This window comes from Rhipicephalus microplus, unplaced genomic scaffold (assembly GCF_043290135.1).
Source record: "Rhipicephalus microplus isolate Deutch F79 unplaced genomic scaffold, USDA_Rmic scaffold_14, whole genome shotgun sequence".
NCBI lineage: Eukaryota > Metazoa > Arthropoda > Arachnida > Ixodida > Ixodidae > Rhipicephalus > Rhipicephalus microplus.
The window spans coordinates 21,840,159-21,856,715 of NW_027464587.1; the positions used below are offsets into that span (position 1 = coordinate 21,840,159).

The following is a 16,557-nucleotide window of genomic DNA, read 5'->3' on the forward strand; positions in this document are numbered from 1 at the left end:
TGATTGTGAAAGATTTTGCATGCCTGACGATATCAGTGAAATAGAATATCTTGAATCTTGCTTTTGGGAATGCCCACTTTCACAGTGTCTTCTCCCTGTCTACTCAGCCTTCTTTTCAAATTTCACGGTCCTCCCTTTCGGATATCAATATTTCTCAACAAGATGTGCTTAACATGCCTCTACGATTGAAAACAACATCTTCCGCCGGTGCTGATAGCATTCCCAACTTCTTCCTTCGATTTTACGATGAACCACTAAGCAAATTTCTTGTCGCAATCTTTCAGGTCTCTCTAGAATCCGTGACACTTCCACCCGATCGGAAAATTGCACGCAATGAACCGATTTTAAAAAAGGGCGACCCATCTTCAGTCTTAAATTACCGTCCGATTTCTATTTTATCATCTTCTTGCAAAATAATTCAGCATATCGTTTCAGACTACATTAATAACTTCTTAAATGAGCATGACATTCTAACCCCTTTTCAACATGGCTTTGGGAAGGGTCTTTCGACAACCACCTAATTGAGTACGGTCATACATTCTTTCGCTTCTGTTCTTGACAGAGGTGGACAAATGGACGTTGCATTTCTAGATTTTTCAAAAGGCTTTTGATGTAGTTCCTGATGACAAATTAATCTGCAATTTACAGTTCCTTGGTTTTCCTGGTTTCATCCTATTAATGATATCTGCTTATTTAATGGATCGGAAACAGTGTGTTATCATTGATGGACAGCAATCTGACTCTTTCCCAGTAACCTCAGGGGTCCCTCAGGGAAGTGAACTTGGCCCACTATTATTCCTTATTTATTGCAATGACGTAATAGATGTCATACAAGCCCCAGTAAATATTCGTCTTTTTGCAGACAACTGCATTATTTCTATTGAAATTAGTACAGTTGAAGACCAGTTCTTGCTTAGTGCAGCCTTAAACAGTATTTTTAAGTGGAGCAATAAATGGGGCATGAAACTGAATTCTTCTAAGTCTGTGCTCTTGCGTATACCTAAAGAAACAGTGACCCTGAAGTTTTCATACTCCATTGGCCAAGACCTATTGATTTAAGTAAAGGAGTACAAATATCTTGGAGTTACCATTACTAACAACCTCAACTGGAGTATCCACATTTCTAACACCGCCTTTTTAGCTTTCAGAAAATTATGTCTACTTCGACACACGCTTAAACATGCATCCCATGACGTGAAAACTTTAGCCTATACCACTTTTATCAGACCCAAGTTAGAATACGCCTGCATTATTTGGGATCTTTTCACCAAAACAAATATTAATTGTCTTGAAAGACTACAGAGAAAAGCCATGAGATTCATTATTTCTAAATACAGCCGCGAGGATTCTGTAACTGATCTTATATGTTCTAACGGTTTTCACACACTTCAAATCAGGCGTAAAATATCCCGACTGAAGTTCCTTCATTTTTTGTTAAATCATAAATTTTTTATAGATCCCAGTCCTTACATAACCCTTTCTGAGACTAGGAAAACCTGTCATTCCCATCCCCTCACACTCTTCCTTTTTGTTGCCAGATCTAAACTCTTTAAATATTCTTTTTTCCCCACACCATAGAAGAATGGAACCTAATGCATTTTGATCATCTGGACTCGACATAATCAATACAGAATTACTTCTTCACTATTTCCTAATAATATTTTATTTAGAGTTGTTTTTTATCGTTACCTGACTTGTTTATGATAATCAATTGTGGTTTGTACATGTATTTATCTTGTACCCTTCCCCTCCTGCTTGGGCCACATGGCCTGCAGTATTTTGTAAATAAAGAAATTTAAAAAAGACCGAAGCGGACACGACAGCCTTGTCGTTTTCGGCATTTCAGAAAACAAGAACGAAGGTTCGTTCGATTCACCTGCGCCAATTGGAACTGGTTCATGGCTGTGCACGCAAAGTTCAGAAATTGTGCAGCGTGCGTTCAGCGGTGCAGGTACAGCGCGACCCCTGAAACAAATGACGATATGCCAACAAGGTGCAGGTCTCATTTCTGTTGGCCTAATTTACACCATTCAGCTAACACTGAATGATAGCGAACCGCTGCGGACAATTTACGAGGCGCAAACATGTTGGCAAAACACACAGCGTTGGTAGAGGCAGATGCGGCGCATACGCCCAAGTGCTGCGTCATCTGCTCAGTTGTATGCACGGCTGCACCAAGCCGGCACCATCAGCGTAGGAGGTGCACGAAAATCGTGAACCAGTGCTGCACCGCTTCTGCACCTTTTGAAACGAATGACACGATTCAGAGGTCGTGAATGCTGCACCACTGAAACGAATGGCAAAGTGCAGCACCCCGTGAACTGGTTCACGTGGTGCAGGCAAATCGAACGGACCTCGAATCAACCGATGCCCAAAGCGAGAAGGTCACTACCGGGCTTTTTAAAAATACTTTGGGAGTAGAAAACATGCGCTCAGTGGAAAGATTACACAGAATAGGGCGCCATTAGCCAAATAAACCTTGCCCTGTGATACTGAAATCGTTCGACCATCGTGAGAAAATAAAGGTTCTACAAAACTGTTGTAGCATAAAGGAAAAGCGCATGACAGTGCCTGAAGACTTCTCCACTGCCACTAGGCAAATAAGAAAATAGCTCTAGGATAGCTACTGACCTACGCAAATCGGGAAAGAAAGTCAGGCTTGTGCATGATGAAATTAGAATTGATGATAAACTATTTAAATGGGACGATGAATAAATAGCTAGAGTTTCAGTTTGAAAGCCCCGAGCTAGGGCAAGGTGAAAATATGCGTGACTATGCAGTCACACAAAGTTTTACTTGCCTAAACGTTAATGCTTCCAGCATTGTCAATAAAACAGCTCATTTAGAAAGCCGTGCAATATTCGAAAGTTATAGTAATTACAAAAACATAGCCTAACAGTAATATTATTGATAATGAAATTACACCGCCATGTTACTGCATCCTTTGAAACAATATAGATATGGGCAGTGGCGGAGTTGCGATTATATTCAAGGACTTGCTGGAGGTGATGAGACTGCCCGACATCGAATGTATTGTCATGAAGCTTATCTTGAAAGAATGTGCACTAATAATTAGCAGTTTCTATAGGCCCCCTAGTTCAGACGTATCCTTCTACAAAAGGCTGAATAACTTTTTATTGCCTTATGCTTGTTGGAGACTTTAACGTTCCCCATGTAGCCTGGGACAGTGACTTTCCCTATGCGCTTTCAAACAAGGCTGAACATATTCTTGATATTGTATTGTTTCATGATTTAACCCAACTAGTTCATTTACCTGCTTGAGTCCAAGGTATCAAACAATCTATCTTGGACCTATTTGAATGAGCACTCAGTAATTCACATCTGGAACTTTTTAAAAAATCTTGTGACAAAGTGCACTGATGGCCTTGTACTATGTAAGCTTAAACTAATATGTAAGACTAACCCCTGGATAACCAAATAATTAGTACGCTTGGGACAAATACTTATATAAGTAAAACAAAACTGAACCGGCACAGCAAAACGTCCTCAAGCAACTTGATTTGCCCACTGAGATTGCAACTTAGAAACTGTATTGCCGACGCTAAAGCTCATTATAAAAACGTGCAACCCAAAAAATTTATTTCTTCGTCCTCGGCGAAATTTTGGAGGTATTGGTTGCCAAATAAAAAATCGGCACCTACTCTTGTCACGCAGAGCAATGCTGTGTTCAACAGCTCAAAAACAGCGTGCATACTCAATGAATACAGTCGAACACGGATATATCGAAATCGAATGAATTCGCGAATCAGTTTTATATATAAAAAATTCGATATAAAGAAAAAGGCCCCAAGAGCCTACTTATAGTGGATCATCACCTACAATAGGCGCATTCAAGAATGACAAATAATTCTGCACACATGCTGCAACAGAATGATTCATTTGCGTGAAAAAAAGATTGGTATTATTGACCTGCTTCTTTGATTCTGAAATGTTGAAGACGCTAGTCTCGATCTTATGAAGGCTGTCCAGGTACGACATCCTGGTTCCCTCCATGCGGCTGATACAACAGCGAATGATGCCGAACGCTGCCGCCACATCAGCGATGAAGTACGCTCGTGTAGCCAGCCAGCGCCTTGTCCAGACGATCTTCCTCGTCACATGAGCTGTCGGCCTAGACATTGCAGTCCACTTCCACAAAGTCGTCTGCTGACACTTCGTGTGGAACTGCAGCCGCGAAGCGGGACGACAACTCGCGAAACGCGTCGTCTCTGCACTCCTCGTCGATACCATAATCACCGGTTTCCACAAGTTCGCACGTTTCGAATCCTGCCTTGCGGAAGCAGTTGAACACTGTGGTCATCTTCACGTCTAGCCAGGCATTGAAAATCTCCGTAGGAGATAACTTCACGGAGATTTCCGGCCACTCCTTCGTCATCCACTGCAGGATGTCCTGTCTGCTGACAGCTTTGCTTTAGCCAGAAATGGTTTTGCCAATGATGTTGTAGCGCTGTTTAAATCGGTGAAGCCACCCGCTATTGTCGGCAAAGTTGTTTTACCGAGTGCAGTGGCAAATCATTTGGCCTTAACGATCAGCATCGGGCCATCCACCGAAACGTTCTTGGTGCGCTCTGCTAAAAACGAGGCATAGAATGTCTTTTTTACATTCCCCTGAGCAGGAGCATGCACATGACAGGCTCCCTACGCTCGCTTCTCCGCCCCTTTTGCCTTGATATCTGCCTTGTTTTTCAACAAGGTACTCAGAGTGCTCTGTGGTATCCTGAAGTCGTCCGTGAGGACGACTTCGGGATACTACGGAGCACTCTGAGTACCTTGTTCAGGATTTCTCGCCCGCCTCAACAAGTTGAATAGCCTTCAACTTCATCGCAAAGTCAGGGGTCTTGCGCTTCTTGATGCTGGCCATAGTTACACGAGAAGTCGACAATTCAAGGAGTCCACAGCGGCTTTGCAAACCACACATGCAAAAAAAAAATGCTGCACATGCGGTGGTACATAGGCGAAGCGAGAGTGAGAGCAACAAAGTGCTTGCGAGGCGATGGTCCCTGGCGAGGGCAACAGCAAAAGGTGCGAGTTATGGTTGGCTGATGAAAACTCGCAAAACGGCAACAAAAAATAAAAGAAAGAGCGAAAGGAGGTGGACGTCAGCTCCTTCATTCCTGCTCTCCGAGACGACGGGTACGCCGAAAAAAAAAAGGCCGTTCAGCAAGTTAGAGATTGTGCAGTCGGAGCCCTCTCGCCCTTCCCTTTTTCGAGCGTTTCGGGCTTTGGTGGAGGCGTGATGCCGGGCGAAGGCCGCTGGACGCTGCGAGTGCAAAAGCGCGCCTTCCAACTCGTGCGCATAGCCACACTTGAGCTATGATCACGGGGGAGGGGGAGTGCCGAAGCGCACCTTCCAGCTCGCACGACGTTCGATATATCCGAAGGCAATTAAAAATACCGTTCAATATAAATTTACGTGCCGAAAGGCGCAGATACAGAGCGGAGGCGATGCTCAAAGAGCACAGCAGCCAAGAAGGTGTCCTTTTTGTCGACACTGCTAGATACCCCCGGCCTGACCGAGGACAACAGCAGAGCGAACAAGAGCAACAACCACGCCAATCGACATCAGCAGAAATGCCAAGTTCAAGGATTCTGAATCCGGGAGATTTCCGCAACGGGAGGGGGGGGGGGGGCTAAAAAAAACAAGGACATACAAACAAACAAAAAAACACCGCGAAAAACAAAAGGCGGTAGGAGGGGGGTCTCAATCGCAAGCCTCAACATCTGCGTTGCGGTCTTATAGTGACAAGGAGTGGCCAAACACGCAAGGGTAGAATTTTTCACTAAGGTGAGAGTCTCAAAGAATCAACACAACTAGCAGAATCTATTTCATTCAAAACAACCCGCGTGTGTCTTCCTGGGACACACGTGAACGAATGGGACGGCGCAGCTGGCTGTTGCAAAAGCACGGGTCAGAGCTTTGCTCACTACTACATTCTTTAGACAGGAACGCCAAAACGCATCTGGCCCCTTTTTAGTGCAATAGCAATTATATGGACAGTCCAGGCTGTTTTACTCTTGTCGCCACCGCTGCAGTCCTTCACAGTGTAGGTATACGTATCTATATATATGAACACTCAAGAAAAAAAGCCGCCCTTGCTCGGCGCAAAGTTCGTCGCGATGCACTAACGCATGCTTATCTCTCATGTGCACTTTGTCCCATGGATGGATGCCTGTGCGCGCGCTTATCCTTTGGTGAAAGAATTGTGTGCCTACGGCTTTCACTAAAATGAAAGCGTTAGTTGCCGGCACCACAAAGGCCACTTTGTTGTCTGCACAGGCTCCTTTTGCAAAAACAGCACGCTTTTCATACACAGCGAGGTATAACAACTGGGAAACTTGTAAGTTCGTACTCATTTGTACCTGTGATTACGTATCATGCATCGTTTTTGTTTAAACAATGCGTTACGTGTCGAGCGGTCAACGTTGTTAGTTATGATACTCTCGTCCTGCGAGATATCGTTTTCGTGCGTCATTTGTGTGTGAGCAGCGCGCTGCACGTTTTGATCTGCTCAGCGTAACATTCCAAGTTGTTGCTGTAGCATTTATTGCTTCGCCCTAGCGGCGAAACTGTAGCTTTTTTATTTCTTTCGTATTTACTGCCTTTAACTTACCGCTGCGTGCCCTCGGAGCTAGTAGATCGCTATCGCATCGCTGCGACCGCGGTTTTGTGCGCGGCGGTTGCGGCAAACGGTGGTTCATTTTACAATCACCACGTGCTTGGCTGCGCATGCGCATTCAAAACTAAGTCATTTCATGCCATGTACGATAGCATCTGCCACAGTTTTTTCCGCAGATTTTGTGGAAAGCAGCGATGCTTTGACTGGTAGAGCGCACACTTTCGACGTTCTGTAAGTTACGTCGTCGCCATACATGATCGTGTCAAGAGCAACCGCGGCTTCGTCCACAGTAGTTGTGGCAACGACAATCACACGCACTGTAGAAAAGAGTGCGTGCGCCGGTCGCATGCGTACATCCGAAGCTCGGAGTACGCTGCTCTCGGCCTTCATTCGACGATTTCTGTACTAAATTGCGTATCACCTGCCGCGATTGGGAAATGTTCTCGGAACGTTCGAATTGAAGCCCAATAAACATAGAAAAATTTGGCTGGCAAATTTCAAGAATTCATATCTTCCACGGTTTCGCATCACTGAGATTATATTGTACGTTTACATGAACGCCTCTTATACTCATTTATAATAAAATAGGGTAGGTACGAAAAGCCTGGAGTGGATTGAGCTGCTTTTTTGTCAGTGCGGCCAGATCATGCACAGAAATTTCGATTCCCGGGAGATTTTCGTGACAACCGTACAACCGGAAAAAACGGTCAAAATGCGGGAGTCTCCCGGCCAATCCAGAAGACTTGGCAGGTATGCATCTGCCTTCTCCATGGCGGTGGTCGACACGGGGGAACGAACTCTGATGGCAAGATCTGCAAGGCTCCCATGGTCCGAGGCGGCAGAAGAAATGGCCATAGCTCTCACAATCATTCATAGTGGAAACGAGAACACACTTATCGTGAGTGACGCCAAGACAGCGGTCCGAAACTTTATGAAGGGATGGGTGTCTGCCGAGGCAACGCACATGCTAAACCCTAGAGTTGAAGATTTCAAGTCTGGCGCGACTCGTGGCAAATTTCTCAAGTGGTTCCCCGCGCACATGGGAGAGCTTGGCAGCGACCAAAGATGTCACTTCCCTTTGAACCATAACAAGCCGCCCACTTCGTCGTGAGACTGCTAACCTGCCGCGACGCAGAAGAAAGGGTTGCCGATGTGCGACACATAGACGATGACGAGGCACCCGAGGTCGGAGGACATAATACTTCTGTGACGACAATAACAGATCCCGAGGCCTTACAGGACTGCAAGGACATCATGGTTACCTTCCACGAGATTCTAAACCATTATGGAAAAACGCGATGACGTTACCCACCACCCCACATGCAGCTAGAGAGGTCTCAGGCATCTGATTTGAGGGGTCTGCAGACCGACACATCACAGAATCTCCGACACCTGCATAGATAGACTGTGTCCCTCGCTCCACCTGTCGCCCAGCTGTCTATGGTACGGGCATGAGACAGACGGCATGGTGCATATACTTTGGGAGTGCGAGGGCGGTGTTCGCTGCCAATACTCGGACGAGCATGAGTGTACCCCAGGACAGCTGGCTGAGCGGTGGCGAGCCGCCCTACTCAGCCCCCGTGCAGTGGACCAAATCTGGGCTGTCCAGCAAGCCAGGGCTTTCGTCGAGGACATTGCACGATGCTCCGCGGACGACAGCTCCTGGAGGCCTAGCCCGGGCCAGTAATTCCTCGTTGGATCCTTAATAAAGTTTATCACATACCTACCTGTAAACGTGCGAATTTCTATACTTTTACAAAGTAATTTCAAGGGGATAACTTGCAAATTCGATATACCCAAAAATTCTATACATGTGGGTTCGATATAACCATGTTTGACTGTACAAAGGCTGCGCTAAAAATGACCAATCTATAGCGAGCAGAGAGACTGCATTACAACAGCAGGGATATGACAACTCAAATGGGCAGAGAGAGTCGCTTCCTCAAGCTCGTACCCAAGACACACTGCCACCACTCGCCAAGCACAAATAAATACATTCGAATCTAAGCATCGCACCGCATCAAACCTGTAAGGACACGAAAGCAGAGTCAAGCGCAGGTGAGCAACGCACACCTCTCTCGCATTGAGGTATGTGAAGAATTTTCACCAAAACCGCGCAGTTTTTGGCCTTGCCGCTGTTTAGAGATACATGTTAACATTTAAACTAACAAGTGCTGGCAAAGTTCCGATATTGCCACGTTCCTTTCCTGAACTTTTGTTATCACCCTAGTACACAATGTTCAGTGCAAACCGTGCCTACAGTGTTTGAGATGCTTCGAGGCTGTAGTAGATTGTTTAAGATTCCGCCCACTTCGTGAACCTTTCATATTATTTTGGAACCTACTTCACTGCTAGCGATAACGCTAGAATGTTCAATAACAAGTGCATAAATGCCGACACGCTTCACCGCTTGTCAGTTTATCAACGGCCGATGCTCTGCACGTCGCTATCAATGCCAGTGTCTTGCTGTAATCTGACTTTTCTTTCAAGTGGCCACAAGTTCGGCCAATAAAATAAACACATTTGATTTGGACAAGTTGTCTCTACCTTTTTCAATGTGACGAATCCGTGACAATATGATCCCTAGAAAGTTGGGGAATACTTCGCCTAAGCACAAGCACTTCTTTCGGGTTTCCAATCGCCTGCCCGTAACCTCTTGCCAAGTCAATAGCAATGTAGCCCCAAAATAACCGCACAGCGAAAGAGGAAAATTCAACGCCAACTCCAACACAAGGTAGCCTAGTTTGATTTTATACTGATGCGCAGCAGCATTCACTGCCAACGGAAGACTGGAGGAGTGAGTAAATCCTGATTAGTGCTGTCTTCGCCGGCATCCTTGAAGCGCACAAGACGTAGACGGAGAATACTTTATTGAACTCTTCAGAAAACGCACAAGCCACACAGGCTACAAACCCCACACAGGCGAAACTGCGCGTGAGTCTCACTGTTTATGTCGTCGACCTGCTTCACACTGTTCACAAAAGGGCACGTGCATTTCCAACATTAGGGTGCCTTGAAACCCACCCGCTCTTCTGAGGAGAAAGGCAACTGTGTCATCTGCTACCACGGCTACCATTGTGCCTCCTAAACAAATGCATCATTTACCATTTACCATGTCACGAGTAGGAGCCCTTCGAAAAAAGATGACAACAAAACTTTCGAAACGGCGCGAGCGCGCGCACCATAACCCGAGGTTCAAGACACTTGACCTGAGCTCCAATCGGCATGCAAGCAACGAATAGCGGGCATTGTCAATGTGGGCTTGCAAGGAGAAGTTGTTTCACCAGCAAGTGCACTGGCAACGAGAGCGGCAGGACATCGCCTCGGCAGCCTGTGGCTGGAGACATCGACCTGGTTCGAGTGCGACCTCGGGATGCCACAACTGCGCACATTCCTGGCGCAAGCCTCTTCGAAGAAAGTCGGTGGAGACAGTCCCCAGTGGGCCATGTCAGCTCTTAGCCCCGGGCCGCACCGAACGCCACTAGCCCTAATGGCCGTGGGGCGACACGACCCAACGACATCAGGTGAAGACGAGGACCACGGCAGCAGTGGCAGAAATGGCAATGGTCATCACGAATGTCAGGAACCTCGACATGTACCAAACGCGACCGATCAGAACACTGACAGAAAGCTCACCTGCGGTGACAAATAAGATCGGCCCAAATCAAGAGTGGAATCTTGATGCCTTATGTTGACTAGGACGATTTACTTTGCAGTGTGATTGGGGTGTAGGCTTAGTAGAGCTTAGCTTGAAGTTATTGATATTGGTTTTGTGTATTTTTATATTGGGGCTTGTGTTTGTGCAGTTGTCTCAGTTCATCATCTGCCGCCACCCGAATCCGAGACACACCACCTCAAGAGAAAGTATATTTCTGACACGCACGTCTCGGTTCCCGACGGCTCTGAAATCGTGCGCAACGCCACCACGAGAACCGGCACATGGCGAAAAATGGCGCCACTCGATGTCACAGCTGAACGGAAGAGCGAAGCGAACAGTAGGAAAAAAAAAGAGAAATACCCGCACAGCAGTGTCCTGCCCACTTAAATCGTTTTATTGTGCATTCGGAACTGAACTGACCGTATCAGTTCATTTTACGCTTACAGTGTTCACATAAATGGATTAAAGCCCACAGTCAATGAATGAGCTTGCCCAGATAAACAATATGAACAGTAAAACAGTCATGCTTCACGGTTCATGCTTCATGGACCTGGAAATCCTCATCCTTAAAAACATTCCACCTTGAGTTTGGCAAAGATACGAGAAGGTACTCCAGTGTCATCACTCACAACGCTCAGTACATTCAATACTTTTTCAGAAAACATATCTTGTCATGTCAGTGGAAATTTCGTTGAAGCGGCACACATTGTAGCAAGGTTTGACTGTATTAGCTGGAAAGAGTACTAAACACAATGGCCAATGAAGGAACAGTACACGAAAAGAAAAAAAATACAAATTCGGATATTTTGGTAGTTTTATCAGCAGCGAGAGCCCATTTTGTCCATCAGGTGGGAACTGTATTATGCATTAAGCCTGCTGGAAGTACATTTATTATTTCCAACTCATCACAGGCAATGCACTACTTTTTGGCTGCAGAATTAGCACGAAAAAGAGCATCAACTTTCAGAGTTGAACATGATGTATAAAACAGAGTGTAAGTGACATGTGTTGTTACATTTCACGTGTCCTTTCAATTTAAAGAATTTTTCTTGTAGCCACACATCTCTCAGCCCCAAGGTATATAAGTGTGTTTTTTACAGAAGTCCTCAGTCGATAGTTGTAAATGTTTTCCTTAGCCTGTTATACTGCGCTAGCACCTGAAGGTCAAAGTATGGGCTACAAAAAAATCCCCACACAACAAAATTCAGAATACTTGCAAACAGCTTCACTGTCATGAAATTTCACTGCAGCAAAATTTCATGTACAGAAGCAAGTTAGAAAAATCTGTTGATTGCAAATTGTCCTTTAGTCCTGGCAAGCGTATGAGTCATTTCTTTTATCCAACTTTTGTGAATTCAAACATACTCAACCGCACACGAAGGTATCATAAAATGACAAGAACATCAACACAAAATAACAAAGCAAAGCAATGAAATGTGAAAAATGGAAAGACCTGGGATAGAAATACATGGTAATCAAACAATGAATCCCAAATGTAGTTGTGAGACAGCTTGATGCACGTTTTTGACGGGCGAAGGAGGGAGGTGGCGTTGAAAAAAAAACTTTTTTGTTTGTTGACCTAGAGCAATGTAATTTGGCATGCATACTCATAAGTGTCTTGAATAGGGAAACACACAGTTTCATCATGATACCTTAAGTAGTTCTCAAGTTACATTATGCTACGTGGTTCGATTCATATGATCTACTCATGGAAAGCCTGTAACAAAACATGCCAGAAAGCTGCAAATGGTGTTGATCTTTACTCAAAAGAAGACAATATCAGAATTTTTTTATCACTTCGCTCTTTTTTATAGAGATCATCATGGCTGCCTACACACATTGTCAGAAACAGTGTCATGTACAAGTAATCTTATAGAAAGAAAAGAACTGGGCCATATAAACAAGAAATCAAAGATTGTCAGACCCTCAAGAAATGTTTTGGGATTCAGGAGAAAAAAAACTGCATCAAAATCAGTCTAGTCATTCCCGTGCTACACTTTAAACAAGCAATGCTCAATGTCTGAAGCACACTTGTGAGAAAAAGCCTGTCGAAGCTTTTCACAGGATTTTTTCGAAGAACTTTCTTATTTCTGGTTTACTATTCATGAAAGTTGGCAAAGACACTAAAAATTTAGAGGCGATCCATAAAAATTTCGAGGCGATACCACAAATACTTAATGAGAGCCATATTATTTCTTTATTAAACCTCGTGGTGGGGCTGGAGGATTTATAAAATGATAAAAATAATTGGTAATTACTATACGCACAGCCAAATGTATGATGAAGGGGGCTGAAGCCCCCCGAAGCACAGTTCAAGGAGCGTTACAAAACAAACGGAATTAAACTCTGTGAAGTGATTGCCAAGATATCTGCTCCGCGAACGGAGCATAATGCCAAAAAAACAGTAAATTGAGAAAACTACATTTAAAGTTTCAACTTGTCCTTATGTTCCTAAAACGCCTAAAAATTGTAATCTCAGATTTGTCATATTTGGCTCTTCAGGCATGTGGCTTCTGCCAAGTGTGGCTGAGTTGCCATCTTTTTTTTCATACCTCCTCTTCTTGATTAAAAAGAACAGGCATAGACTTCAAACCAAGTTTTTTGTGTGAAGGAGTGGTGTGATAGGCATGACAGAAAAGATTGTAATTGAATAAGACCATATACTGAAATTATTACGCATATTTCTTGTACTCAAGCTGTCATTAGTGTAATTAGGTACAGTTAAATCGATAATTCGAACTCGAAAGGTCCCGATAACTTGCTCAAATTAAAAGAAGTTCAATTTAATGAAAGCTGAATTAACGGAGGGCTCATCATGCAGTGACGCATGTGCATTGAGCTAACACACGACGGGGAAGTTTCAGAATTAAAACTTACATTTATTCACAAATCACATGACATCTGTCATTAATTGAAGTAATCGGTGATGCGCAACTGCACACGTTAGCCTTGCAGCGAATCAATCAATTTCGCACGCAGTTCGCACAGCATTTCTACTTTGGCTTCAGCATTCTCCTGGCAAAAGAAAATGCGCGCGGCAATGTCAAGCGCCAACACTTACTAAAGATGTCGACAACGACTGTGTCTCCGCTGCTACCCTCTGCGCCGCAGCCGGAGCGTGGCCAGCCCTTTACAAGAAAGGAGGAGTGACTCCACATAAAGAGAAGCAGATAGGCATTCGAGAGAGAACCAACACTCCGCGGCAGCTGTCTCTTTTTCTTCTTCTTCTTATTCTTTTTTTTTTTGCTCTCTTCGCACGCAGCATTGAAAAGACAAGTGTTTTTACGGCTGGGACAGAAAAGGGAGAAGCGTGGCACAGGCACGTTTCAAATCGGCATTTGAGAGAGAGCAAACATTCTGCCGCAGCCTTTTCTTTCCTTTTCTTCTTTTCCTCCGTTGGGAGCAGCGTTGAGGTGGCGGAGGTGACGGCGGGGGATTGGGCATGGTGCTGAGAGCATTCTCGGAGCACGGTATGTCCGAATTGACCCTTGCAAGTGCTTGCGCGTTTGAATTACAGGGAGTTTTTGCTCATTAGAATACACATAGCTTTGAAGGGACCACAGCCCAAGTTTGAATTAACCGGAAGTTCGAATTAAGCGTGTTCAAATTAATGAGGTTTGACTGTACTTTATTACAAATAATCACTGCACATTTTTGAGAGAGAGAGAGGTTTATTAGATAAAAAAAAAATGGCTCACACCAGGACAGCCTATACCTTCTTTGAAAATAAAAAAGTTATGGGCAGGAGACTGTTGACACAGGAATTTTTTAGCAGTTTATTTTATGATACAAAACGGGCATATAAAAATTCGTGTCCCTGCTTCATACATGCTCTTTTGCCACTCTAGCAGTGAAACACATCATCATACGGCCGGCCACAAAAACGCTAATCAACAAGGCTTTCATTGTCCCAGAACATTCATAGACGCTCATGGCGATACAGTGGCAGACAGTGCAGCCGGCGCATGATGCACTTGGCGACGACGTTCGGTGATGAAGCGCGCACTGCTCTTGGTATCGCATTTCGGAGTGCCGACGCGCGAAACTGCTAGCCGCTGTTCCAAGCCTTGTTTGGCAGTGGGGGAGGGAGGAATCGGTGAGCTAGACTGCGGGGTCCGTTGCGGATGCGTAAAATGCCTGTCTGCGGTTTCGTGGAGCTGGCGAGTGATGCACTTCGTTGCTTGCCAAGAAGCACCTCGCCACAAGTGCGCTAGCGCGTCGTTTTTGCCCGCAGTCTCGTCATCAGCATAGTTAGGCACGCCGACTCGTAGTAATCTGATCGTGCAATCACTTGCAGCTTCTAACTAAAGCGCAATTATAACCTAAATGTCGTCGAGCTGTGAACACATAACTAACTAGCGATTTTCGAGAGCCATGCCCTCGCTATGCACAAGCAGCAGATGACCTCCCGGAGCGAGCATCGGGCCAATGGCAAGGCGAGCTGAGGCAATATGGTCGATATGGCAATATGGTCGATATGAGGCAATATGGCATATCTTTGAAGGTCGAAACGACCTTCTTCAAAGATATGCTTCTTGCCCTTGTTATTAAAGGGCCACTTACCAGGTTTGACAATTTTGAGCTGACAAGTGCAATGTGTAGATGGGGCGTTCACAATCATGTCTGCCAAAATTTGCAACGCTACGCACTGCGGAAATGGGTCAAATTTCAAAATGAATGCAGCTCCACCTTCCTTTTGCGAGCGTGCATTCAGAGAATGAGGGCATGACGTGCGTGTATGAATGGCCCTACGTACATGGCAATGCAGTGACGTTGGTCCTCTACGTAGACGACTGTGCTCTGACGTTGCGAACAGTGGCACGTGACATGGCGAAAATTATTTAACACAACATGTACATTTTATGTATTTATTGCTTGAAGAGATTAATAAATCTCAAGATAAATAGTGAGACACAATAAGAAAATGTGAGCATTTTTCTTTTTTTTTTTCCTTTTTTTTTCCCGTGAATTGCAACGAGATGCGAGGCTAATGTGCCAGTTCCCACGGTCAGCACATGACAGTCGTGGAACGCTCCTACGCGTTCGCAACTCATTGTGCTTATCTATTCGACCGCGTCTAAGCCATCGTTTCCAAACCATCTCACAGACACAGGCAGTAGACCTCAAAACAACGCTGGCCAACTACAAAAACAACAACAACAACAACAACAACAACAACAACAACAAAGAAACTATGCTCGCATGCACGAGGTTGGGCTTGTTTGGGCGCGTCATGCACACGTGACCTCTTGGTCCGATGCCAAAGAGGGTAGGGAAAAAATTTGACTTGAGAAAGCTACGCGGAGGAGCGGCAAGGGTTTCCAGCTCGCCGCCTCTCATCCTCGTTTCGGGCCGCGTCAAAAAAAAAAAAAAAACACAGCTTTATCAGCTCGTAATGAACCGTTTCAAAACATTTTTGTGGAAAAATGTTCTTCATTGGACACCGAACAACTTCCACAGTCTAACTACGTAAAATTTGCTATGGGGCCTAGGGAGGAACCAGCTGAGGCGGGAAATTTGAAAACGGAGAAATGCTCTTTTCAATGAGCCCAAAAAGCCAGCTCCCGGCCGCGCCATAGGGAAGCCACAACTTTTTTATAATACCTGTTTTCTAGCGATTTCCAGAAACATTTCTGCTACCTAGGGGGGTGAAACGAATTTTCTGAAGCACTTCTGCACAGTTTTCAGTGTAGACATTTTAAAATCAATTAGAAAAAGGGTTTCAAGAACTCAAAAAGTGATTTTCAAAAAATCTATGTTTGTTTCTGATAGTGTTGTGATGCAAGCAAGCGGTTTCACTCGTGATATGTTCTTGGCAAGAATGAATATGAGTGTCACTCTGAGTAGGGAATCAGTGAGGCTTTCATAAAGATGCTCAGTGAGACCACTTGCCCGTGGGTGGCAGGCATTGGTCCTTCAGTGACTTGTCTGGCTGTAACGCAAGATCTTTTGTAGTAGCTCGGCTTTAAAAGCTGCAAGTCTGTCGGTGATAAGGACTTCAAGTGTCTGTCACAGTGTTACTTCATTGTAGCCTGAATTGTTTGGCAGGGGGTGCACGAAAAGCAGTTCTATGATATAATTACACATGGTATTATAAAATTCTCAAAGTAGGCTTGTGCAAATAGTGAATTTTAGGTTCGAAGCAAATTCGAAGCGAATAGTGACTTTGGTTGAATAATTTCGAATCGAACTCAAATAGTATAAATATTGCGTATCATTAAGAAAAAGGGACATATTTGTCATGACCAAACTAACTTGCAC

General features: G+C 44.7%; 1 protein-coding gene across 5 annotated transcripts in view; it reads right to left on the bottom strand.

The window, feature by feature from the left end:
- Positions 1–16,557, bottom strand: part of Polr1A (RNA polymerase I subunit RpI1) — a 610,310-nt gene that overhangs the window by 236,967 nt on the left and 356,786 nt on the right. The gene's annotated exons all lie outside the window — the stretch shown is intronic.